The 25,199-nt window shown below is 46.6% G+C and overlaps 1 pseudogene; it reads left to right on the forward strand.

Annotated features, from left to right (window-relative positions):
• LOC144773804 (uncharacterized) overlaps positions 1 to 25,199 on the forward strand; it is a 50,448-nt pseudogene that overhangs the window by 10,821 nt on the left and 14,428 nt on the right.

Consider the following 25,199-nt stretch of genomic DNA (forward strand, 5'->3'; position numbering starts at 1 on the left):
TGTAAAATGCATTTTCCCCATACATATATTAAACTCCAGGAAAAAACAGGATTTGCTCCATCCAAGTTCAAAAATATGATCACATTCACTATTCCCTACATAATATGTGCCAGTTGTGGATTTTCTAACGAATATGCATAATTTATTTTTATGTTTTCAATCTAAAGCTAATGCTGTCCTATTTCCTACTAATCTATGCTTGCTTTTGTCCTTGGCCCACTGGGGTACTTTTGAATGTTTTGTTTGCTTTAGCCAATATGTCTCTTCGTATTCCTTCCACTCAACCTATGAATTTCTTTTCTACAACGGTTAGCAAAATGTTCCACTATCTCTAAGTTTTTAGCATCAGGCTGACGATTCAAATGCTTCAATACAGAAAATTCTGAAAAAACAAAGGGCCTGATTTAGATCTTGGCAGTACTCCCGCTGTCCCTCCATGGTGGTTGTCTCAGGTATTCCTTCAATTTGACTGAGACCCACCTGCCGTATTTAGATGTGTGCTGGCTCTGTCGCCGTCAGGTTGGCGGTATTGCACCAAGCCTATTTAGAGGTCCCCGATATTCTTGTGGTGTTCTAGCAGTGGTTTTCTGATGGAGTGAGTCCCTGGTGGAGAGGAGGCTGGTAAGTGCTACTTACTTTCATGTCAGTATGATGGTGCAAGGACTCGTAGAAAAGAGACTTGTTCGGAAGCAATCCTCTCATTTAACTCCCTAACATGTTCATTAATTACGTGTTGTGTAAAACTAATGCACACCACATAAAAACGCTAACCATTCGAACAAACTAATAAAACCACTTTAACAAGACTCTTTACGCATGCGCCAACTGCATCTAAGTACTATGACGTAGTAAAGCTTGGAAGGAAATTCTTGCGCATGAGCAAAAGGCACTAACATGGAGTATTGAAGAATCGCGTGCATGACACATGCTTAGCTGTAACGGAATTGACCTATTTAACTAATGCTAATGCAGGGAAAGTATTAATAAGGAGGGGGGGTTACAGTAAAGATGGGTGGTGTACAGTGAAACCATTTATTTTTAAAAGTAATATCTGTCTTTTCTGACTTCGTCACTACTGCGCATTTGTGCCTTTCATGTATGTGTGAAGTGAGCTGAGTCATGTGGGTTTCGCCCATGACAACTGAAAATCAGCCCGGAAGAATGACATGTGGGTCAAGAAGAGTACAAGGCCACAGTCTGCCTGAAGCTTGAGAACCGGCAGTGAAAAACCTAAATGAATGGGACCACATATTAAAGTTAAACATTTGTTGCCGATGTAATGTGAATGCGCGTGGGAAAATAAAATATGAATGAAAATTAAGGGGATGGGTTTGTCAGCAAAGGGCTAACTAAAAAGAGTGATATGTGAGCATGGTGTGATGAACTTTCCCCCTTGCCTGACCAATCAGAATTATTAGTTTACGATATTGAAACTTTAGCAGGTGGTACATGAGGAACAAAAAAGTATAATTGAGGTAGTTTTTAGTTAGAGGGTCATCGATGCTGAATGTTGCAGACCTTGGGATGCTGTCGGTGTAGTGGGTGATGCTGGGAGAGAGGCTGTAAGATGCTGATGAAGACCCGAATGCAGAACCTATCATTTTAACTTACTTGGGTTAGAAAGAAGATAGCAGAAGAACCTCGAGGAGGAAGAGAGTGTCAAAGAGGGGTGCAACGTTATCATCGGTGTTCGAGAGGTCATCTATCCTGTCCTGAAGTCTTTGTCTCCTGAACTATCCCGGGGGACCCCTACCAGCCCTTCGGCCAGGGGGTTGGTCTACACACCATCCTAGGTAATTATAATTTTGTGAATTTGTAGATGTTCTTTTCTCTTTGTCGTCTCCTTTCTGAGCACAAGTCATTGCAAGTCTGAAGTATGTGTTGATGATTTGATTAATTTAATCTTCTCTCCTATGAGTGACGGTGACTGCACTGTACTTTGAAGTGGTTCACATGCAATTAATTTAGATAAAGACTTAAAACTTAACCCGAGTCTGTGGTTATTTACTTTAAGAGATAAAAGTTAAAATTAAGTAGATTTTCACCATCAACTAGTACAATTAATGGTCCATCGACCAGAGGAAAGACATTTTGATCAGTAAAAGGTTGGTTAAGAGTAAGGAATATTCAATCTGGAAGGGTGGAAAATTCATAAACCTTGACTCCAGCGCTATACTCAATTGTGTGTGTTTATGGGCCCAGGTGAGTATATGGTTTTGGAGTGTCTGTTGCTGGTACGCTGCTGGATCAGTTTTCTGGTAGCAGCGCTATGGTTATTATCGACTAGTTTGGTGATGACTATTGATTTTTGATTATTGATTTATGTTTAACAAAAAGAGTTAGTGTCCTGTTTTATGTTGTCTGGAAAAATCCCGGGGAATGAATAGGCAGTAGTTACAGAAGCCACACTGCAGTGAGATTACTCATCTGTTGAATAGCACTGAGAAGCTATGCAGGGCTGGCAGTGTTAAATTAGGGACTATTTTGTATACAATTCGAGTGTGAGTGATAGCGGAATGTTCGCTGGTGAAACTTTGGTCTTATATCACCTATTAAGGGTAACCCTGAAGGAGTAACAGGCTCTCTCGAGCTTGAATGAAGGATAAACAGAGGTTTTTACTCGCAGTAAGAGAATGAGCAATTCTGAGACTCCAGAATAAATTGAAGATCTATCCTTTGTTTTAGGGGAACAGGCAGAGTAGCGAATGTTTTTATGTTGTTACTAACAAATTTTATTTTAAGAAAAGTAAAGAAATGCGTTTTTGTATTACCTTGTGAAGGGGGTCAGTCACTGGAGTTGTACTGACGTCACAGGGAGCCGTGCTGGGATTGGTTGAAACAGGTGGGCGTGAGACAGAAGCAGATTGTAAAGGAGGGGTCAGTAGTAAGGAGTGAAACTGACATCACAAAAAGGCTGCGCTAGCATTGGTCAGACCACGAGCGTAAGCCTGAGTCTGGTTGTTTGTTAGATAGAAGTCGCACTAGTATTGGCTAAATAAACAGTGAAAGCCTGAGATGTAATTAGGCATTCGATAGAAGTTTTGTTAGCATTGGTTAAAAGAAAATTATATGTTAGATTCTGATCTGACTGTGGGTATGAGTCACACTGATAGGAGACTTCAAGAGTTTGTGGAGTATTCTTTTAAACATCGTGTATCCAAAATGTATGGAGGAAAGAGGGAGAGTAAAAAAAAATTAAGAATTTCTTTAAGAAAGTTAAACCTGTATTGACTAGAGAGGGAATTCCTTTTCCGCCGCCGAAAACGCCTGTTTCCTTTATGATGATGGAAAGAGGATATCATACTTGTGTGTGGTTGGAGAATTGGATAGAATATACCAAAGGTGATGGAGCTCTAGCTTTCCCAGCACATGGTACATTTAATGGATGAATTCTTCAGAATTTGCGAATGAAAATGAATGAGTGGGACCCAAGACCTAGGTTAACCCAGTATGAGGCTTTAGCAGAGTGGAAGACTGAATCGTTTGAATGAGAGAGAAACAGGAGTGGAAATTTATGGGACCTTTCCCCCAATATTTACGTGAGTCATGTGAAGGCCAGATGAAGCGATGGAGGGGAGCTATGGTATCGGAAGGTCTATACCCAGTGTTAATGGCTGAGGAACAGTCAGGGAGCAAGTGTAAGGAGAAAACAAAACACATGAATGTGACAGGATATGGTGAGTAAGATGATGAATTGTTGGAGGACATTTTAACTAAAAACCCTTCACTGTATCAAGAAGGACCCAGTAGAGTCACCCTGAGTGCATCAGTAATGGGAACACCCTTAATTGCACACATTTTACATGCTACATCAGTTAATAGGGTGCCTCAAGACAGAGAAAAAGAAGCGTTAGATAGAAATAGAGAAGAATTCATACACAAAATAGGAAAATTAAGTTTAAACCCTGAAGCATTGTCTGTACCAGTGACTATAGGTCCTGTTATTCCATTATATGGAGATAAAATAAGTCGCCCAAAACCCCAAGCTGTAACAACTCCTTTTAATAACCCTAGAAAGGAGGTAATAATATCTGATGATCAAGCCAGTGAGTGTGATTCAGTCATTTCATTAATGGCCCTTCTGATAAGAGATTCTGTAAGTGAATCCCCAAAAAGAGTTACACCTAGTAGTTCGAACGAAAGTCTGTGGTGTCCTCAGGAACTAGAAGCTCAGCAACAGTAACGCCAGAAGATTTGGAGAGATGGGCACAGGGAACAGAAAAACAAAGTACACCCCTAAAGATTTTAGATGTTTACAAATTGAAAGAGATAATAGCTGGAAATGTGGGAATAGAAAGATTGACATACAACAAAATATTTTTTTAGGGTCAGATGGGGATTTAACGACCAGGCTCTGATATGCCCCAATTATATACACTTGACAACAAAGAATATCAGAGGGTCAACAAATAGTGAATGCCTAAAACAACCAACAGAAAATTACAATACCATGTCTAGTGTATGTTCTAGATAAGGTCACCCGCGAAACCAACCCTCAGTGTGGTTAGATAAGGATGCCCATCAGTCACCACACGGAACTCCCCTTCATCATTTGGGTTTCCGTTTCCGACCACCATTAAGGGTGCCACTTGTCATTCACAGGGAAGGTATAGATGGTAAAAGCCTTCACCTGATCTGACAGATCTCCCGTGGTCTTACTTCTTAATTAAGAGGCTGTTAAAGAATTTTGGGGGGACTGATGTCGCAGTGCAGAAAAAAGAAGGTGTAAAGAATAAGAAAAATGTGAATTTAAAATTGGATGAGGGGGTGCTAATAATAATTTTATTCTGGTGCTACCCACTCCGCCAAGATTAAAAAGCAGTTGAAGACAATAACAATGTTCTTGAATTGTCTAGATGTAATCCAAGGTCAACATGTTTCAGCAATTGTGACGTACTATGTCATTGCTTTCATCAGGACCAGAAAATGATAGCTACTGCAACTAAGTGATAGTGTAACAAAAAAGTGCTTAAAATCATACACTGATACCAAGATCACCTGAATCCACTAGGTGCTTGCATCATGTTAAGATAGATTGAACCATTATAATGAAGAAGAATTGATGTTTGTATGTAGGAGTGTTAGACCTGGTACCTTGGCGTGGGTCTCCCTTCCATTTTTTGCTGTTGCCTCATGTGTTTTAACTGGTTATAGATGCTTTGGGCACTGTGCCACTACCATCCAGTGCCACAGTGCAAGTACCCCCTATGGTAAATTGATGTATGGATCAGTGACTCCATGATTGGCTGGTTTGGTTTACTTGTCGGACCCTAGTACAGTGCACTGAGTGTGCCCAGGGCTAGTAATCCAAATGCAGCTGGTGGGCTTGCAGCACTGGTTGTGCCACCCACAGAAGCAGCCTGTAAAACTGTGTCTCAGGTCTGCCATTGCAGAGCCTGTGCGCAGTCTGGTACTGCCAAGCTGACTGGGCAAGTGCACCCACTAGCCAGTCCCGAAACCTTCCTTTTTCTGCATATTAGTCACCCCTATGTTAGGCCCAAGGGCAGGGTGCATTGTAGGTAAAAGGAAGGACATGCCCTGCTGTGTGTGGCATGTCCTAATAGCGAATTAGAGCCATTTTCGTTTTTCACAGTTGCAAGGCTGCTGTTCCCCATAGGCCAGAATAATCCTAACTGACTCAGGGAACTGGGTAGAAATTCGAGTTTAGTATGCCTGAACTCAGAATGATATAATAAATCTTTTAGTTAAGTTGGTGGGTTTAACATTCTGTGTTTGAAAATATCACTGTTAGAAAGTAGGTAGGTATTTTCTTGTCTAACCATCCGATCCTGCCTCTGCTAGGTTGTGTATTCCTTGTCAGGAGTTTGAGTGACAGGGGCTGTGCGATTCCAGGAGACCGGGTGAGTCAGCACTGGGCTGAATATAGAGATCTGCATGCAGCTTGGAGGGAGGAGTTGCACCAAGGACCTGACTAGGGCTGTGCCTTCCCTCCACAATGCTAGCCCCACCTCCTGTGGTGCATCTGATGTCCCTGGGCTGCACCGTGAAAGGAAAGAAGGAGTCTTGTCAATAAAATGCTCCAGGACTGACCAGAACTGGTTTGGACTAGGCAAAGGCCTCTCTGGCTTCAGAGAACACAGAGAAAATGAGTATAAAAGGGGGGACCCAGACCCCAGAATTTTAGATCACTTTTGGGAAATAAGATGAAACCTTTGCTGAGGAGAGGAACCAGAGAGACTGAGGAGAGACTATCCCTAAGCATGAGGGATTAGCCTGAAGTGGTTGCCTAACTGCCAAACAGAGGAGAAAGGACTTTGTGCTACTTTCATTTAACTTGTGAAGTATCTCCAAGGGCTTGAGATAGAGCTTGCCTCCTGCTGAAGTCTCAGGGACAACAAACTTCACCCACCAGCTCCCCAAGAGTTCATTGGAAGTACCTGCAGTTGTGTTGGGCTTTCTGAGGGACTGCATGTCGCAAGGAGCTGTATAGCATTACTCATCCAAAGGTACATTGAACTTAGTGTCGTATTTACCATTTAAGGAGAACTAAGCTATTTCTACCATTTTTAAAGTACAGTATTGTGGATTTTTGTCGTTTGTGGTCTTGTGTTAAGTCTATATAAAAATACTTAATTTTATACTACACCTTGTGTGGTGTCCATCTGTAGTGTTGTCACTGGGTCAATGTATGTGTTTACAAATACTTTACACACTGCCTCTGAGATAAGCCTGTCTGCTCGTGCCAAGCTACCAAGGGGGTGAGCAGGGGTTATTTTAGGAGTGTACCCCCTTACCCCGACTATACGCTAGGGCCCCTATTTGGTCAAAGGTACCTACCTCTGCCAACTACAGACCCCCAAATCTAACAAGGAGTATAACTAGAAAGGCAAAATTGTTTCATGAGAAATTGACAGAGCTTGCTTCAGAGATGGGAATAGATATAGGGAGATCAAAATCATCACAGAAACCATATAGAGCGGAGTTTACTGATAAGGATTTGGAGAATATGAATGTTTCTGGTAAGAAACTATAGGTTAAGGAGTTAATGAATATTCTCCAAAAATGGGAAGACATTGACAAACGGAGTACTAGGTGTACAAGAAAGAAGGAGGAAGCTCAGGCGGAGGAAGCATTGTCTGCATTCTTGTTAAGAGAATCAGAAAAGGCAGAAAGATTGTGTCCCCTGAGAGAGGTACCTGGTGGTGGATATGTTCATGTCCCATGAAGCAGACAGGATATTTTGTCATTTACAAACGATTTCCCTAGATTAAGAGAGAAACCAGTTGAATGGTACAAACAGGTTGAAAGATTTGTGAAAGTTTCGAAGGTTTTGCTAAAGGATTTGGATGGTTTGTTTGACATAGTGGTACCTACTGATTTGTGAACTGAATGTAAAATTACCATTGATTGGCCAAGTGAGGAGTATCCAATTGTTTTTTTTTTTTTTTTTAAATTTTTTAAGAAGATCTTTATTATACAATATGCGGTTATCATACAATTCACAATCCACATCTCGATAAAGACTGCATGAGCAGACATTAGTTAGTCAGATACTGAGCAGGATGACACAGCCATTTAGCCGACAACCCGGGGGTCCGGCGGCGAGTTTCATGTGTTAATTGGTATGATCATTTGTTGACTAGCGACTTTAATGGTAGATCTCATGTTTTTACATTTTTTCCTCAATATTCATATCGCAATGATCATCCAGCATTTGCCTCCCGTATGTGTCTCCCCAAAGTCCCATAGGTCGTGTACTAATCAGCTGTGGGTAGTCAGAAAGGGGGAGGGGGGTCAATTATGTGCGCGTTTACGATGCCGAGTCAGTATTGCTGCTCTTGTATTGGCGATGTGTGCTTTAGTATAGCTCACTGAGGCATAGGAGTGCGCAGTTGGAGTCAGCTGGGTTAGTCTGCAGCCAAGTTGGGTTGGGGTCAGAGTACTCAGTAGTAGAGTGCCTACGTGCGCTCCCAGGCATATCACTGAGAGGGCGCTAGGGACATGACAGCAACCAATAAGCAGTGTGTCTTATCCACGTTCCACGCGTTTGTGAGCAGGTGTCTGTATGTACCTCCTGTGGTATGTGAATGGTGTCACGTCCCTGCACCTCACAGGTGGCATGTGGCCCCAAGGGATTGTCTCATGGTAGTAACATAGTATCTCCTGTATCTTCATTAAAAAAGAAAAGAAAACTTGGAAATGGAGTCTAGTCCGGGAACTGGACCAGTAAACAAACTGTTCCCTATGCCCGTATATCGGCAGGGAGAACCGGGGGTTGGGGAAAGAGTAAAAGGCAGGGGAGGGGGGGGGGGAGATCACTGCCGGTTTCAATGCAAGGCGTCTATTGCAGGGAGGGGCCCAGCGAGGCCACATGTAAAGTATGGGGACAGTCGAGAAGGGGGGGGGAAAGCATGGCGGGGGGGAGGGGTGCAAGGCTCTTATCTCCTTCAAGGGCATGTGTGCGACGTCTGTAGTGCAGGGTCAGGGCGTAAGTCGGCAATGTGCGGGGCGGCGGCGCAGGCCAGCTATGTGATGATCCGTATCCTGCCGGTGAACAGGCGGACGGGGGGGGGGGGTAAGTGCCTCCCTCAGCGATGATGTCTGTCGTTGTCGCAGGCGTGCCAGGGCCAGGGCAGCAGCACGCTGTCAGTGTCTCAAAGGTGTCCAATGCGTGGTGAGGAGGCGGTAGCATCTCCTCCCAGGGCCGCGCGTCGAGTGCGCGAGGGGGGGACGGGGGGGGGGGGGGGCAGGCCTGCATCCTCCCCCAGTATCAGCCAGCATCACCATGGTTATGTTGTCGTTTGGCTCATGTAACACCCCGTTCCTGGCAGGCGTGGTGGAACGCCTTTAGGAGGTCGTTCCAGAGCTGGGCGATGGGGAATTTGCGGAGTCCCGCTGTTTCTTCCCGGAGAAGAACCGTGCCCTCTGCTCGTGCCCAGTTAGTGAAGGAAGCGCACCAATGTCGAACATGGGGGGAGGTCGCCGCCTTCCAATGCTTGGTGATCAGGCGTTTAGCTGTTATAAGCCCCATGTCCCAGAAGCGGGTCCGCACTTTGTTGAGCTTCGTGCGTTTATACAGTCCCAAAATGCATGCCTCCCACGTGTGTGGTAGTTGCTCATCAGCGCTGCGTGTGAGGAGCATCACGACCTCACCCCAGTATGCGCCCACCTCAGGGCAATGCCACAACATATGCAAGAGGTCAGCCCCAGTCAGAGAGCAGCGCGGGCAGGCAGCGTCCGTGGTGGCGAAGTACCTATTTATCTTGTCAGGCGTTAGGTATGCGCGGTGTAGGATGTAGAATTGTATGATCTTAAAGCGGGGGCTGCGTGGGATATATGTCGGTCCGGCTAATATCATTGCCCATTCCTTGTCGGTCCAGGCCCGCCCTCTGTCCGTTGCCCACCCATCGCGCAACCGCGGCGCAGATGGCTTCGAGTGTGCCTGTAGAGCCTGCGCCAGCCAGTGAATGATGTGTGAGCCAGTTCCCATAACATGGAGGTACTGCATAAAGCAATGCATCGGTGGTTCCTCCGTCACATCTCCCCAGTGGGTAGTGAGTGTGTGCAAAAGGGACGCATGTAGCAGGAACTGGCCAGCTGGGAGCTCCGTGGCAGCAGTTAGGTCCTCAAAGGTGAGCAGTGCTCCCTCAGCATACAGGTCACCCAGGGTATCCACCCCGGCCTGTGACCAACTGGTCAGACAAGTCACAGTCAGTGCTCCTGTAGGGCTCGGAGTGCCTAGAATGGGCATGGTCGGGGCGTATGGCGTCACGGCCCGGGTAAGCTTCAAACAGCGTAGGAAACATTTGCGTGCCACCTCCAAGTGTATCTGGGGGGGCGGGGGGTTCGGGCTAGCGGGTGGAACAGGGTATTTATTTGCGTTTGCGTCCAGGCAGCTGCGTCCGAGGCAGTATCCTCAAGGTGTCTGCCGCCTAGCCACTCCGACACCCACTGCATTTGCGCCGAGAGGTAGTACAGTTCCATGTTGGGAACCGCCAGGCCTCCCAGCTCCGTTGGCATGTAGAGTTTAGTCAACGCCACCCTGGGTCGGCCCTTATTCCAGATAAGGCTTCTCAGTAGGGTCTCCAGGTCTCGGAAAATTTTGTTCGGTACGTATGTCGGTACATTAGCGAAATAGTACAGGAGTCTAGGCAGTACTATCATTTTGATAAGTGCTATCCGACTTGGGACATTAAGAGGTAGGGTGTTCCAGAACGCGATCTGCGCCCGGATCGAGGCAATCGCTCTTAGGAGGTTCCCTTCCAGGACGTCCAGTGGAGTCCGATAGATTCGTATCCCCAGATATCGGAACGTGGTGGGATACCACTGCAGCCTGCCGCCGCCCAGTCGCACGTCGCATTCAGGCGTATCCGGGTGGAAGGAGTAAGCCCCCGATTTGGACCAGTTGACTCGCAGTCCCGACATCCCCTCGAAAGTGCGGAAGACGTCGGCCAGCGAGTCCGGGATGTTGGTGATATCTCTGACGTACAACAGTAAGTCATCCGCATATAGCGACACTGCGTGGAGACCGTCTGCCAGTGGGATGCCCCAGTCGGCTCCCCGTGCCCTAAGTATCGTGGCCAGGGGCTCCATGGCTAGGGAGAACAGTAGAGGCGACAGGGGGCAGCCCTGTCTAGTGCCCCTGCAGACTCGGAGTGTGTCCGAGAGCAGCGCACCCGTGCGTACCCGAACTGTCGGTCTGCCATAAAGCAACTCCACCATAGCTTCGTAACCACCTCCTAGTTGGAATTTTTCCAATACCGCTCCCAGGTACGGCCACTCCACCGAGTCAAAAGCCTTTTCCAGGTCCAATATCAAGCACCCCGCTCTAGGCCACCGCAGGGTGGCATACTCCTGCACTCGGAAGAGGCAGCGGATATTGTGGGAGGTGTGGCGCGTTGGGACAAAGCCATTTTGATCTTGGTGTACCAGCCGGGGCACATAGGGGGCCAGTCTCCGAGCCAGAGTGGAGGCCAGTATTTTGTAGTCGGTATTGAGCAGCACCAGCGGGCGGTAGGAGCCCACTTGCGTGCAGTCTTTGTCCGGTTTAGGAATGGAGATCAGGGGCGCCTCATTCAGCGTCGGGGGCAAGGCAGCGTCCTCTAAGGCCGCAGCGTATATCTTCAGGAGTTCCGGGATGAGTATGGCCGAGCATGCTTTGTAAAATTCGGCTGGGAGCCCGTCCGGGCCCGGGGATTTGCTATTAGACAAGTTAAATATTGCGTCGCGAACCTCGTCAGAGTCGAGCTGGGCTCCCAGCTCGTCCTGCTGCGCAGCAGTCAGTTGCGGCATTGGCAGGGGGGCAAGGTAGCCAGCAATGTCGGGGCACGGGTGAGGTAGCCGTGAGCGGTATAGCGCGGTGTAATGTGTGGTGAATGCGTCGTGGATCTGGCGCTGCGAGTATAGTAGGCCTCTCCCCTCCACCTGTATCGCTGCCACTGGGGTTGAGCGCGTCTCTTGCGATATCAGCCAGGCCAGTAACTTGCCAGGTCTGTCACTCATGTGATGTGTCCTTGCCGAATGCGCTGCACAGTTAATGTCCCGGAGTCGCTCCATGAGGCCCACATGGACTGTGTGAGCCTCCTGGAGCAAGTCAGTGCTACCCTCAGCGGCCTCCCCCTCCCTCTCAAGCAGAGTAGTTTCTAATCTGGTGAGCTCGCTCTCTAGCTGGTGTCTTATGTGGCCCTGCGTCCTCAGGCAGTGGCCCCGGATCACTACCTTGAAGGCGTCCCACTCTACTTGTGGGGAGGACGCCGTGCCCGTGTTGTCCTCGAAATATTGTGCAGTGCATGTGAGAAGGGAGTCGCGAAATTCCGCATCCAGCAGCAGTGCCGGTTGTAGTCTCCAGGTGGGGACAGGAGGGTGTGGTCGGTCCCAGGCCATGGTCAGAAAGTGTGGATTGTGGTCAGAGTGCGTGCGGCCCATGTATAGCGTGTCAGTCACAAGGGGTAAGAGGTCAGTAGTGGACATGAATCGGTCCAGGCGGACGTGTAAGTCGTGGGCGCCTGAATAGTAGGAGTAGATTCGCGTCCCAGGATTGTGTGACCTCCAAACATCATGGAGGTCCCACTGCCCGGCCCATTCCAGCAGTGCCTTCGTGGCCCCGCGTGTCGGAGCGCCAACCGGGGGCGGGGAGGAGCGATCTAGCGCAGTGTCTAGTGTGCAATTGTAATCCCCACCCAGGAGCCAGGGGATCCCATGCCAGGGTGCCAGTATCGCAGAGAGGCGCGCTAGGAAGCCACCTTGATCAGTGTTTGGAGCGTACAGTGACACCAGTGCCATCTGGTGCCCATCAAGTCTGCCCTGTATCGCAACGAATCTACCCTCCCGATCTATCGTGGTGTCTGTAGCTGTCCAGGGGATCCCAGGGTGGACCCATATCAGTGCGCCTCGGGCGTATGAGGAATAGGACGTGGCGTAAAGCTGTCCGCGCCATTTGCGGCGCAGTGCCCGGACTTCTGCCTCGTTCAAGTGTGTCTCCTGTAGCAGTGCTATGCCTATCTTGTGTCGCTTCAGGTATGAGTAGATCTGGTAGCGCCGAGCCGGTGTGTGCATTCCCCTGATGTTCCAAGTGCAAAGTCTTATCTCAGCCATTGTGTTGCTGACTGTGATTCCCCCCCGCCCCTCCCACCCCCACACCCCCAAGAAGTGCTCCTCGCTCGGTCCAGAGCCACCCTCCCAATACAAATGCGCCCCAAAGTGTCAGTGTTGTGTGTGGTGATCTCCGAGGAAGGAAACGGGTAGGGGAAGGGATGATAACTTGTGGCCTCAACATGGCTACATAACCTAGAATGCCAAAAGGTCGGCTACTAAACATGTTGCCGTCCAAATGCTCGTATGAGCTCGTAAACTATACAGTTCTAAGGGGTGCTCTGTGGCTTAAGCTGTAACAGTACAATAAACAGTATTAACCATAGTGGATGCAGCATCCCTCCCGGGCAGGGTCAGGAGGCCATTACCGTCTGGCAGTTGCCCAGGTCTCATCTTTCCGCAGAGCTACAGCGGCTCGCCAGGTATCGAGCTGGAAGAGCAGGGCTCTCAGGGGGGGGGGACGAGGTCTCTCCTCAAACAGTTCGGCTGTCTCTGGTCAGCTCGTGCGTAGTTGTCTATCAGGTGATCAGTACTCAACAGTGAGCGACTGGGCCATGTGTGTACAGAACAAGCACAATACCTGGTCGGAGTTCAGCGTCTCCAGGCGAACAGGATTCAGCATAGTAGAGTTGCTTGATTCTCCCCCCTCTGTGGAGGCCTGCATAGCTTTCGCACAGGTCCGTCGTTCCCAGCGCGAGGAAGTTAGATTCGGCATGGGTCCCTTAACCAAACAAGTCTGCTGTTTGCGGTGTGACGTCCGGAAGGTCTTCGGTGTGTTGGGAGTCTTGTAGGCCATATATCGCCTCATCGTCGCTTGGGAGAGGCGTCGGAGTTGTGTCTGGGGCAGGGGACGGGGTCGGGGAGCTGCTGATTTCCACCACCCTGCGGAGGGCGTCTCGTTGTTCCTGCAGCATCTCGCTCGCAGTCGGGGAGTGAGCTGGTGGTTCCCTTGTCCTGGGAGGTGTAGGAGCTCTCCGTCTGCGGCGTCTCCGCGCCCCACGCGTGCGTTCCGCAGTAGCAGTTCCCTGCGCTCGTCTGGGCACATCCGGCATGTTCTCATCCAGCCAGGCCTCAACCTCATTAGAGTCCGTGAAAAAGTGCGTTTTGTCTTTCGCTACCACCCGTAGTTTGGCCGGGAAGAGAAGCGAGTATTTAAGTCCAGCCTGCCGCAATCGCCTTTTTACTTCCAGGAAGGAGTGTCTTTGCCTTTGGACCTGTACAGTGTAGTCCGGAAAGAACATCACGGTGGTGTTGTCGATCCTGATCTCACCTAATTTCCTGGCTTCCCGCAAGATCGTGTCGCGGTCTCGGTAGTTGAGGACTCGGAGGATTATTGGTCTGGGGTTCGAGCCAGTGGCTAGGGGTTTCGTGGGTATTCGGTGGGCACGTTCCACCACAAAATGGGGCGACAGCACTCCCTCCGGTAGTAGTTCACGGAGCCAGTCCTCCACTCGCTGCGTGGGGTCCATCCCTTCCCATTTCTCCGGAATGCCCACCAAGCGGATGTTGTTCCTTCTTGCCCTCCCTTCTGCATCCTCCGCGCGATCCTCTAGAAATTCCACCCTGTTAAGGAGGTCCTGTATGTGTTTGTCCGATTGCGACACCGTCGGTTCCATGGTCGCCACCGCTCCTTCCAGCGCTGTGGTGCGTTCCTGCAATTTCTTGTGGTCGGCTCTGAGATGAGTTAGATCAATCGCCACACCGTCTATCCTGGTTTCTAGAGAGGTGCGTGTCTGTTGAAGAGATTCCTCCATCCTTTCCATGGCCGCCAAGACAGAGTCCAGTTTCGACGCCACGTGGTCGGCGTCCATTTTGGAAGGCGTTTTCGCCACCCTCCCCTTCACTGACATGCCACCTGTTCCGGTGCGCGTTTTCACCCCACCAGACATGGGGTTGGCTGCATGTGTGGGCAGCAGCAGGGGCGATTCTTGCTCACGGTCGTGTGGTCTGGGGGGGGGGGGGCAAGTTCGCAGGAGACGTCCAAGGTGTGTCAGGCTGCGCAGGCTAGCGACGTCGTCATGTTAAACCCCCAACGCCTCCTGCTTCGGTGTGGTGCGGAAGCCTCGTGGGTGCACCCACTCCCCCAGCCTCCAAACCGTGGTTCCGTGGCGCGTATGTCAGCCAGGTGCCCAGGGGTCTGCAGTGTAGCTGAGTTCCGTTTGCAGGAGGGCGAAGCGCTAGTCCAGACTTAGAGAGTGGGGGACCTTCGCCCTCTGTGAGCGCCAGTCGTGTTCCACCAGAGCAAGCAGCGGTGCCAGGGTGTTCTCTGGAATATTGGTGCTGTGGGCGCGTGGGGGCTCAGTCAGCCTCCGTGGGTAACCGTGTCCTGTTGGTGTCGCTATGTGGCCCTCCACTCGTGGTCCCAGCTATGATGGGGGGGAGAGGGGGATTCCCTTGCCCAGGCATCCGTTGCGTTTCTGGAAGGGCCTGCTATTCCCCAGGTCCCCAGCCCGTGGCACCAGCGTGGGGCAGAATGCAGCGACAGAAGGAGCAGGAGAGGGAAGGCCGCATCCAGCAGACAGTGCCAAACAGCAGCTGGGCCTCACCGGGGCAGGCGCGAAGGGGGCCAGGCATCGGCCGTGGGCGGGTGTGTCCCGACAGTGGCTCCGCAGCCCTCCGCCGTCAATCCCCTTGATAATGGGGGGGGAGGTTACTCACTGTGTCGCCGTGTGGGCCCACCAGCTCTGGGTGACACGCAGCAGCGGGAGGGCCGAAGGGAGGCCCCACTCATCCACTAGCGCCTTCGTGTTGCTCTCTCGCTGTAGCCCAGGCCTCGGCAGCAGTAGGCAGGTGCTCGCTCCCCCTCGTCCGCACCTCCGCAGGGCCGGCCGGCCCGACCCGCGTCTGACTCCGGCCGTCTCTGGCTCACCCGCCTCCTCACCTGCAGTCACCAGGGCCCGGAGCGTGGGGGCCGTCAGTTGCGCCTCCGCGTGGGGGTCACCGCATCTGTCCTCGTCCGCCCTCAGTGGCGGTCGGGTCGCCTCAGGTGGGTCGCAGGGCGGGGCCCAGTAGGCCCGGAGAAGCCGCGGCCTCGCGTAGTGTAGTATCCGGCCGCGCCGCAGGCAGGCCAGCCACAACGTCGCCGTCGGTCGCGGTGCGGAGCTCCGCCGCCGAGTTTCGCCAAACTCGGCCCAGATGTTGCCAAGGGTCACGGGCAGACCCGCCAGAGGTTTCAGGCCAGGCAGGGCAAATGTTGTCGGAGAAATGGCCCAGGGTAGGGGAGCTCAAGCAGGAGCTCTACCCGAGCACGTCTTCCACCATTGCGTGCTAAGCCACGCCCCTCGTGAGGAGTATCCAATTGATGCGAAAACAGGAGCACCCTCAGATGAGGCGATGAAGAAATATTATCATGTAATTACTTTTTTGAAAGGGAAAATCCCTTCCAAAGAAACAGATTGGGTTAAGATAGATAGAACAACTCAAGAGCTAAATGAGTGTACGTGCATATTATGAGCGACTGCTACAGGTGTTTAAGCAGTATAGTGGATTTGAGAACATTGGAGATAAGGATATGGGACATTTCGTGTATCGGTTTGTATATGGTCTCAAACCGGAGATTAGTCCGATGATTCAGCAGCACATGTTATACTGGCAGGGAAAGCCAATAGATGATGTTTTGAAATATGCAAAATATTGCGTAGATGATATTGAGGCAAGGCATAGGAAGCTAAAAGAGAAGATGATGTGGGCACAAATAAAATTGGCAGAACAGCAGGAAATTAAGTTAAATAGTCAAACTGATAGATGAAAGAGCAGACTCAGAATGATCATGTGGCGAATGGTGGTAAATGTAGAGGACGAATGAATAGAGGGGATGCAAAGAAGAAGTTTCCTTGTCATGTGAGCGGAAAGCTTGGACATTGGAGGAACGAGTGTAAGAGTATTCAGAATATTAATGGGCCAAATCAAAATTTAAATCCACAGACTGAAGTGCTTATGAATCAACCACAGCAGTTAGTTAATCCACAGTGTCAGGTGCCACCAGCTCCTATGCCAAATTTTGTGAACCAGCCAAAGTACAGTGCGGATGCCGGATTTCAAGTGGTAAGAAAAATTCTGCGGTTTCACAATATCTTTTACAGAGTAATGATGATGAAATGAGTTACTTGCATTGACGGTGCCTGAGGGGGGAGGAAGAGGAGTGCGTACTTGGCGCATCCTTGCCGGTAGATCAGTCAGGTCCATTTATTGACTGGAAAGTGGAAGGTAATGAAATCACTTTTCTATTGGATATTGGTGGTACCCGTTCTACTGTGAGAACAGCAGATATCCCAAACCTACCCCACTCGGGAGATTCCATTCAAGTTGTAGGCGTTTCAAATCAACAAATTAGAACCCCAACACAGAACCAATGGAAGTGCATATTGGAAACTTTAAAGACATGCATAGATTTGTAGTTTGTGATTCTAGTCCAGCAAATCTATTAGGAAGAGATGTGTTGTGCAAAATGAATTGCACAATCTACTGCACACCCGAAGAGGTTGCATTCCAAACCCCTGATGAAGATATTGCATATAGAATCATGCTAGCTAAACAAGGCACAGAAGTAGATGAAATGTATTCTTTGATGACAGTAAATGATTTACCAGAAGAACTGAAAACGACAGTGCACCCAGAGGTTATGGGATTTCACAGGAAAAGAAATTGGGCTAATGCCAAATGTGGATCCAGTGAAGGTGACAGTAAAAGAAGGTGCAATTTATCCCAACACCAAACAATACAAAATGAGTCCAGAGGTAAAAGCAGGAGTTGCTTCAGAAATTGACCGAATGATTAGACAAGGCATTTTAAAGGAAAATGAGCAGTCCCTGTAATTCGCCTATAATGGGACTTAAAAAGCCTTGTGGAAAATACAGGATAGTGCAGGATCCGAGAAAGATCAATACAATTATAGTGCCTTGTTGTCCCATAGTGCCAAATCCAGCAGAAATTATTTTTCAGATTCCCTGGAATGCAGACTGGTTTACAGTAATTGATTTATGCCAAGCCTTTTTCTCTATTCCTTTGCACGCAGACAGCCAGTATCTTTTTGCATTTAAATTCCAAGACCGTATCTTGGCATGGTGCCGAGTTCCTCAAGGGTATACAGAGAATCCCTCGATTTATAATCAAATTCTGAAAAAGTGTTTGGAGAAATTAGTCATGCCCAGAAATTCAGTCCTGGTACAATACATTGATGACCTACTAGTGGCATCAAAATCCCGAGAAAATTGTGTTACTGATTCTATTACGTTGCTGAACCATTTGGCTGATGAAGGACACAAAGTGTCACCAGAAAAGTTGCAATTTTGTCGACAAGAAGTTAGATATTTAGGCCACAAGATTGAAAGAGGAGTGAGAAACGTGACCCCAGAGAGAATTAATATTATCAAGAAAATGCAGTTTCCACAGACGCAAAGGGAGATAAGAATGCTTCTCAGAGTGGTTGGATACTGTCGGCAGTGGATTGTTGGGTTTTCCCTGCTGGCAAAGCCATTGATTCAGATGACACAAAAAAGGTGAAGGATCCAATTGTCTGAAACGATAAATGTGTTGAAGCATTTGTGAAATTGCGAAATTGTCTGTGTGAGGCCCCTGCTTTAGGCATGCCCGACTATACGAAAGAGTTTGCACTGTTCTGTTGTGAGAGAAAGAGTTGTGCACTTTCAGTCTTGACACAAAGGCATGGATTAAGCCGACATCCAGTGGCATATTTTCTGCTACTTTGGATCCCGTGGCTTCAGCTTTACCTGGCTACTTAAGAGTAGTAGCTGCTACTTGTACGAGTCTGGAGCAGAGCGAGTCAATTGGGATGGGACATCCAGTCAAAGTTTATGTCACACATTCAGTCAAGATCCTTTTAACAAGAACTTGAACACAGCACCTTACTCCTAGTCGGATGACTAAGTATGAAAGAGTGATACTTGGAGCAGAAAATGTTACAGTGATTAGGTGTACAATGGTAAATCCTGCCACACTAGTACCAGATCCGCATTGTGAAGAAGTGAAAGATGAAGTAGATCATGATTGCTTGGATGTGACTGAGATGTGTACTAAGCCCGCCCTGATATAAAAGAGGAGCCCCTTAAAGAACCAGATCATGAACTATTTGTAGATGGCTCATGCCTGAGAATGGAGGGAGGAGGACTCAGAGCAGGGTACGCTGTATGCAAGGTACCTGGGGTTATTGAAGCATCCTGTTTACCGGGAGTCAAGTCTGCACAAGTAGCTGAATTGGTGGCCTTAACAAAGGCATGCAAAATTGGAAAAAATTGGAAAAAAAACCTATTTACAGACAGTCAATATGGTTTCGGGGTTGTGCATGACTTCTGCCAGCTATGGATGCAGAGGAGATTTCTGACTTCTTCCAGATCCCCTATCAGAAATGGTAAAAATGTGAAAGAATTGTTGTAAGCAATACAATTGCCAAAATAAATAGCAGTGGTCAAGTGTGCTGCTCAACAGTCATGAAATGACTATGTGACGAAAGGTAACAAATACGCTGACCAGATTCCTCAATATTGTGCGAGAAATAACATGGCACAAAGCAGAAAAATTGAAACAAGTGAAATCAGCTGCCAACTTATGTTTTTCTCAGCCTTAGAAACATGGGATGAGGTGAGACAGTTGCAGGATGAAGTTGCGGTAAGCGAAAAGGCAAACTGGATAAAATCAAGTTGTGAAAGAAGAACAGAGGGTAATGTATTGGTGTACACAGATGGCAGACCAGTCATGCCAGACTGATTACTCTCTCAAATGGCAAGAATGTATCATTGAGACACACATGTTGGTAGGGATGCCATGATCAGACTATGTAGACAGAATTGGTACAAACCAAAGTTCAGGGTAGTTGCAGAGAGCCTTTGCCAAAGATGCCTAATTTGTCAGCAGCAAAATTCAGGCAGGAAAACTGTGGTCAGTTGGGGAAAACTTGGAAAGGCAGAAGGACCATTCACAAGATTACAGCTTGACATCATAGAGTTGCTGCCAAGCAACTGAATGAAGTATGTCCTTGTCATAGTGTGTTTGTTTTCATGATGGGTGGAAGCATACGCCACGAGAAGAAATAACAGCCTTACAGTTGCCAAACTACTGTTGCGGGAGTTGATACTTCGTTTTGGTTTTCCAGTCACTTTGGAATCAGATAGAGGACCTCATTTTAATAATGAAATAATTTGTCTAATATGTGAAGCATTCAAAATTGAGCAAAAACTGCACTGTGCATACCACCCAGAGGCTTCTGGAGTGGTTGATAAATTAAATGGCACAATCAAATCAAGGTTAAGTGAAGTGTGTGTGTCCAAATCACTTAAACGGCCAGATGCATTGAATCTTGTGTTGATGGGACTCCGAAGTATTCCTGACAGAAAAACAGGAATGAGTCCCCATGAAATACTCATGGGAAGGCCAATGAGACAAGTATTTATTCCTGGTCACAAATTGATGAATATAACTGATGATCTGGTGTTGGATTATTGCAAAGAATTGGCTGGCCTAGTGCTTTCTGTCGCTCACCAGGTTGGAGAAGACGCAGTTGGCAGGCAGCCAACACAAGCGCATGATTTGAATCCTGGAGACTGGGTGGTAGTCAAGAAGCACGCCAGAAAATCGTGCTTAGCACCCAGGTGGGATGAACTACATCAAGTTATACTGGTCACTACTACAGCAGTGAAGTGTTCAAGTTTACCCAGTTGGATTCATATCAGTCACGCCAAAAGGGTCCCAGGCCCCACTGAAAAGTAACAACAACTGAATGAATCAGTTGAAGTAGCTAAAGGTTGTGAAGTCGAAGAATCTAGAGTGATAGATTCTGAACCAATAGACGAGGAACAATACCAGTGATTGATATACCAGAAGTTGTTACTAAAACAAGAAGCAGAACAAGATTAGAAAGACAGGAAAATAGTGAGGACCAGATAGGTATAGAAGAACACGCTCAGGAAGAAGTGAACAAGGTTACTCAAGACCCTAAGCAGGACCAGACAGGGAAAGAAGAACATACTCAGGCAAACAGACATACTAAAGGCCCTGAGCAGGGCCAGACAGGAATAGAAGAACACGTTCAGGCAGCAGAAAACCCAACAGCAGTAAGACCCGAACAGGATCTGTCAGGAGAAGAAGAACAGGTTCAGGCAGAAGAAGACCAATTTGAAATAAGACCTGAACAGGACCAGATAGAGGAAGAAGAACAAGTTCAGGTGAATGAAACAACAAATCCAAGACCTGAACAGGAACCGTTAGAGAGTGACTCTGAAGAAGAGGAAGAACGGATTGTGCCTAGAAATAATGAAAATAAAAGAGCTCTAGATAAAGACGAAGAGGGTGAAACTGCAGTACAAGTTAAGAGGGTCAGGAAAGGTGATAACTGGCCAGGTGGAGTCAAAGGATTAAGATATTATCTGAGAAAAATAATTCAAAGACCTGAGCAAGTGAATGAGGTTACTAGTCACACTCAGTCTAAACAGTCAATTGTGAAAAACACTCAAATAAGTCCAAGACTGAAAAGTTTGAACAATAAATTCAAGGGTCCTGAGTGGACCTACGTAATATTAGAAGAATTTGAAACTTTGGATTTGAGTGACGAGAGAAGAAGAAGTAAATGCTGCACAGATTGATGAAGGAGGAGAATTTGAAAATTTGGATTTGAATGATGAGACAGAAGAAGAAGTAAATGCTGCACAGATTGATGAAGGGAAAGTGAGGGCTACTTGAAAACCAAAAGTTTGAATTTACAAGTAAAGAAGAGAAGACGAATCTTCTTAGACTAAAATGGCTAAAGACAGGGTTACTGAACTACCAAAACGGAGTTGCACTCAAAAATGCTGTAGAGCTTCAAACTTAGATGTAGTATTTTCAGAACTTCTTATTCGAAAGAATATGAATCCAGTACTTAGTAGTCAAGATGCCCCATTTATGGGTGAACTTTTCCTAACAATGAAGACAATAGATTTAGTTGAGGCACACCAGAATAATCTAACATGCATATTACGAGAAGAAGAGAAAGTGTTTTCGAATTTAGTTGAGGAAAGGAGACAGGATTTCCAAAAGAAGGCTGCTGAACAGAAAACCCATGTGCCTCCTTGGGCTGGGAAAGAAGGAATTTATGCAACTGCAAACATCATGCTGCAATGTCCTTGGAGTTTGAGAAAAAGGGGAAAACCTGCCTCCAGAGGTTAAAGACAGAATATAATAATGTATTTATTGGTTCAAGTGAATGTGAACAAAACTTCCTAATTTTGGGAGGTTGGGGACTAAAAGGGGGAACTGATCCAGTATTTCCTGGGGTTTACTGCGTGTGTGTGAATAATGCTTACTATAAGCTGCCTGCGCGGTGGTATGGAAGTTGCTATTTTGGGATAGTATTTCCGAAAATATACCATGTAAAATGAATCATTGGAAGCAATGAAAACACTAATGAACTTACACAAAGAAAGAGAGCTAGTTTTTCACAAATAATAGGTGATATATTTGGCGCATTGATACCTTCAGTGGGAGTAATTCTAAATTCACATAGAATTTGTCAGTTGTCATCAGTAGTTGATCGTCTCTCGACTGATACTGCTGGGAGTTTCTTGATGATTAATACAGAAATGGTTGCGATTAGGTCTATGAATTTACAAAATCAACTTGCCCGTGATATATTATTGGCAAAGGAAGGAGGAGTCTGTAAAATGCTGAAAGTGCAACATTGTTGCACTTACATACCTGATAAAAATAGGGAAATAAGAGGGCATATTAAGAATATTACAAAACGTCATGAAGATTTGAAACCACTGGAGGTTGACCGTGTATGGGAAAGACTAACAAAGAGTATTTCTTCAATAGGGACTTGGTTTACTGATTTAGGGGAAAAGTATTTTAGGTCATAAGTTCTTCCGTTATTTGGTATAACAATAATAGTTTTAACAATAATAATATGGTGTAAATGTTGCAGAAACAAAGGAAAAGGAAGATAGGAAGTGAATGGAAAAGGAAATATGAGGAGATTCAGCTGGAGGAAATTGAAGGAAAGCTATATAAAAGGATAAAAGATTTTGAAAACAATGATGAGATTAAGAAAAAAAAGGGAGGAAAAGTAACCAAATGCTAAAGTTGGCATCTGATTGGGAAGGGTAATTTTGTGATGTCTCAAAATGCCATCAGAGAGGGGATTGATGGAGCAAGGACTCGTAGAAAAGAGACTTGTTCAGAAGCAATTCTCTCATATAACTCCCTAACATGTTAATTAATTGCGTATTGTGTAAAACTAAGGCGCACCATATAAAAACGAGGGTTAGAAAAGCTTGCATATGTGTTTACTAACAATAACCATTCGAACAAACTAATAAAACTACTTTAACAGGGAAATCTTTACTGCGCATGCGTCAACTGCATCTATGTAATATGACTTTTTAAAGCTTGGAGGGAAATTATTGTGCATGAGCAAAAGGCACTAACATGGAGTCTTGAAGACTCGCGTGCATGGCACCTGCTTAGCTAAAAAACACAGCAAGACTGGGGTCAGAGCTATTTTCTACCTGCACACTGTTCCACTATGTATAGTCTATTATCAAATGCTCAGAACCCTGTGCGTATTGGTCGAGGGCGTGACCCGTGAACACCCTCTAAATAGTGATGCAAAACATCACATACAATGAGAAAAGCACAGTAACCCGCACAAGGGAAATTATACACAAATTATAATTTTTGCCAAATAGTGCAACAGTATTTTTCAGACATATAACATAAACACTTTCCAACAAAAAGGTGAAGTCCAAGTCTTGAAAGTTGTGTTGAGAACCTTTTTATTCAAGAAAATTGGAAATTCAGAAAAATTGCTAGCTGCCAACACGTTTCGTCACCAACGTGACTTCTTCAGGGCTCTAAAGTCGGTAGAACTGTAATGGATAGAGCTTGCATCACTTGAACAAAGATACACCAAAAAGGAGGACACTTAAAAATGTGTTTCCTAGTCCCCCTCGTATTCGATATGGCTTTCAAGTTTGTTCTATATTATATAGCAGTTTTCAATATTTATCATCCGCATCACAAGGATATTGTCAAAGGTAATATGGTATATCCCCAATGGTATCTCTCTCTTTTACATGTGTAATTTTTGAAGTATTGTAGGGCCCATCAAGGTTTCTTCAGTAAATGGCGGGCATTTTTAGCGTGCCGCCGGCGTTTCGTGCAGGGTCCTTTCCAAATGAAATACTTCAAAACTCTTGTCTGAGGAAAATTATAATGAAGCAATTAATAAAACTGATGTATTATAAATGTATTTTACTCTGGAGTTGCAGCCGAGTCTTGAGGGCGGGACCATCAGCAACAGGAGGAGTGGTGGGCACAGGGCACTGTAAGTGCGCATGTTGGTTTGGCCGGCTGTCTTCGGATGGCCAAACCGACATGCACATTTGGATATCTCCAGGCTGTTGCTTGGAGATATAAGCAGGGCTCAGGCTCCCAGTGCCTCCTGACGCATGGAACCAGCCAGCTCCGCCCAATCCCAAAGCTTCTCCCATGCTGAGTAGTACCAGCATTAGAGTAGTATCTGTATTGGCGCAGGGAGGTCTGGGAGCCTGTGTGAGCATCTTTGGAGCTGAAGAGGCAGCAGGCATCAGGCTGCAGGTACTTTTTTTTATCTCTGTTCCCCAGCCTGGCTCACCTCTTTCCCCTTCTGCCGGCCGCCACTGCAGAGCGTCCTAATCTACACAGTGGTAGGGATCAATATACGTGTGCATATTCAACACAAATTAATATAAATTGTCAGTACCTTAGATTCATATTTCTTGAGGCATACAAAAACCTTAAATGTATACGTGTAAGTATGTCTAGGAATTACGTTTCAATGCAATATATGAAACATTAGTGCACACCTTACATAATTTGTTATTGTTTCTAAGGAAAATATATGTTTATTAGGTAAGGATGGTTTACTCATCAAGTCTCTAAAGAATATATCATTTAATATGGTTAAGGCACACAGTATGAGTACATTCGCTAATCCTACAGTGACTCCACTTTAATAGTGATGTCAAAAGCAACACTTACATTAAAGTTGATAGACCACACAAGAAACGTGCTAAGTGCATGTTCATTGTAATGAAATTGTGACGTGTTAAGGTGTAACCAAAATTACGCTGCACCAATCACCCCGATGGTGAATCAAACCATCACATTAAGATAAGCATCTTTCTTATCAGATTGACAAATCACAATCTGGTTGTTTTCATCATATTTCCTCTGGATCCCTCCAGAAACTTTATGTAATTGTAGTATTTGCTCGGTCTACCTTCTTCTTCTACGTCTGCTCTCTTTCTCTTCAATCCTTTTTTTACTTGTGCACTTTTGTATCCCTTATAATTTACAAACAAGAATAATTCACAAAGAACAATTATCACAAAGGGTTTCAAAATGTTTCCAGCAATTCCACTTCCTAAGTTTCCAAACTATCTGCCTATAGCAGAGAATCCATTTCCTATTGCTTACTAAGAATCTGTTGCCTCTAACCCTTTCAAATCTTTCTTTAAGTCAGTAATGTTCTTAATATATTTCTTCAAATCCATACTTTAGTCTGGAATGTAAGTACAGCATTGCTTAACTTTTAACATCTGGCAGACTCCGCCCTCATTCGAGAGAAGGACTTCTAATGCAAGTCTATTCTGCAAAACCAGTGACCTTATAGCAAC

This window comes from Lissotriton helveticus, chromosome 8, assembly GCF_964261635.1.
Source record: "Lissotriton helveticus chromosome 8, aLisHel1.1, whole genome shotgun sequence".
NCBI lineage: Eukaryota > Metazoa > Chordata > Amphibia > Caudata > Salamandridae > Lissotriton > Lissotriton helveticus.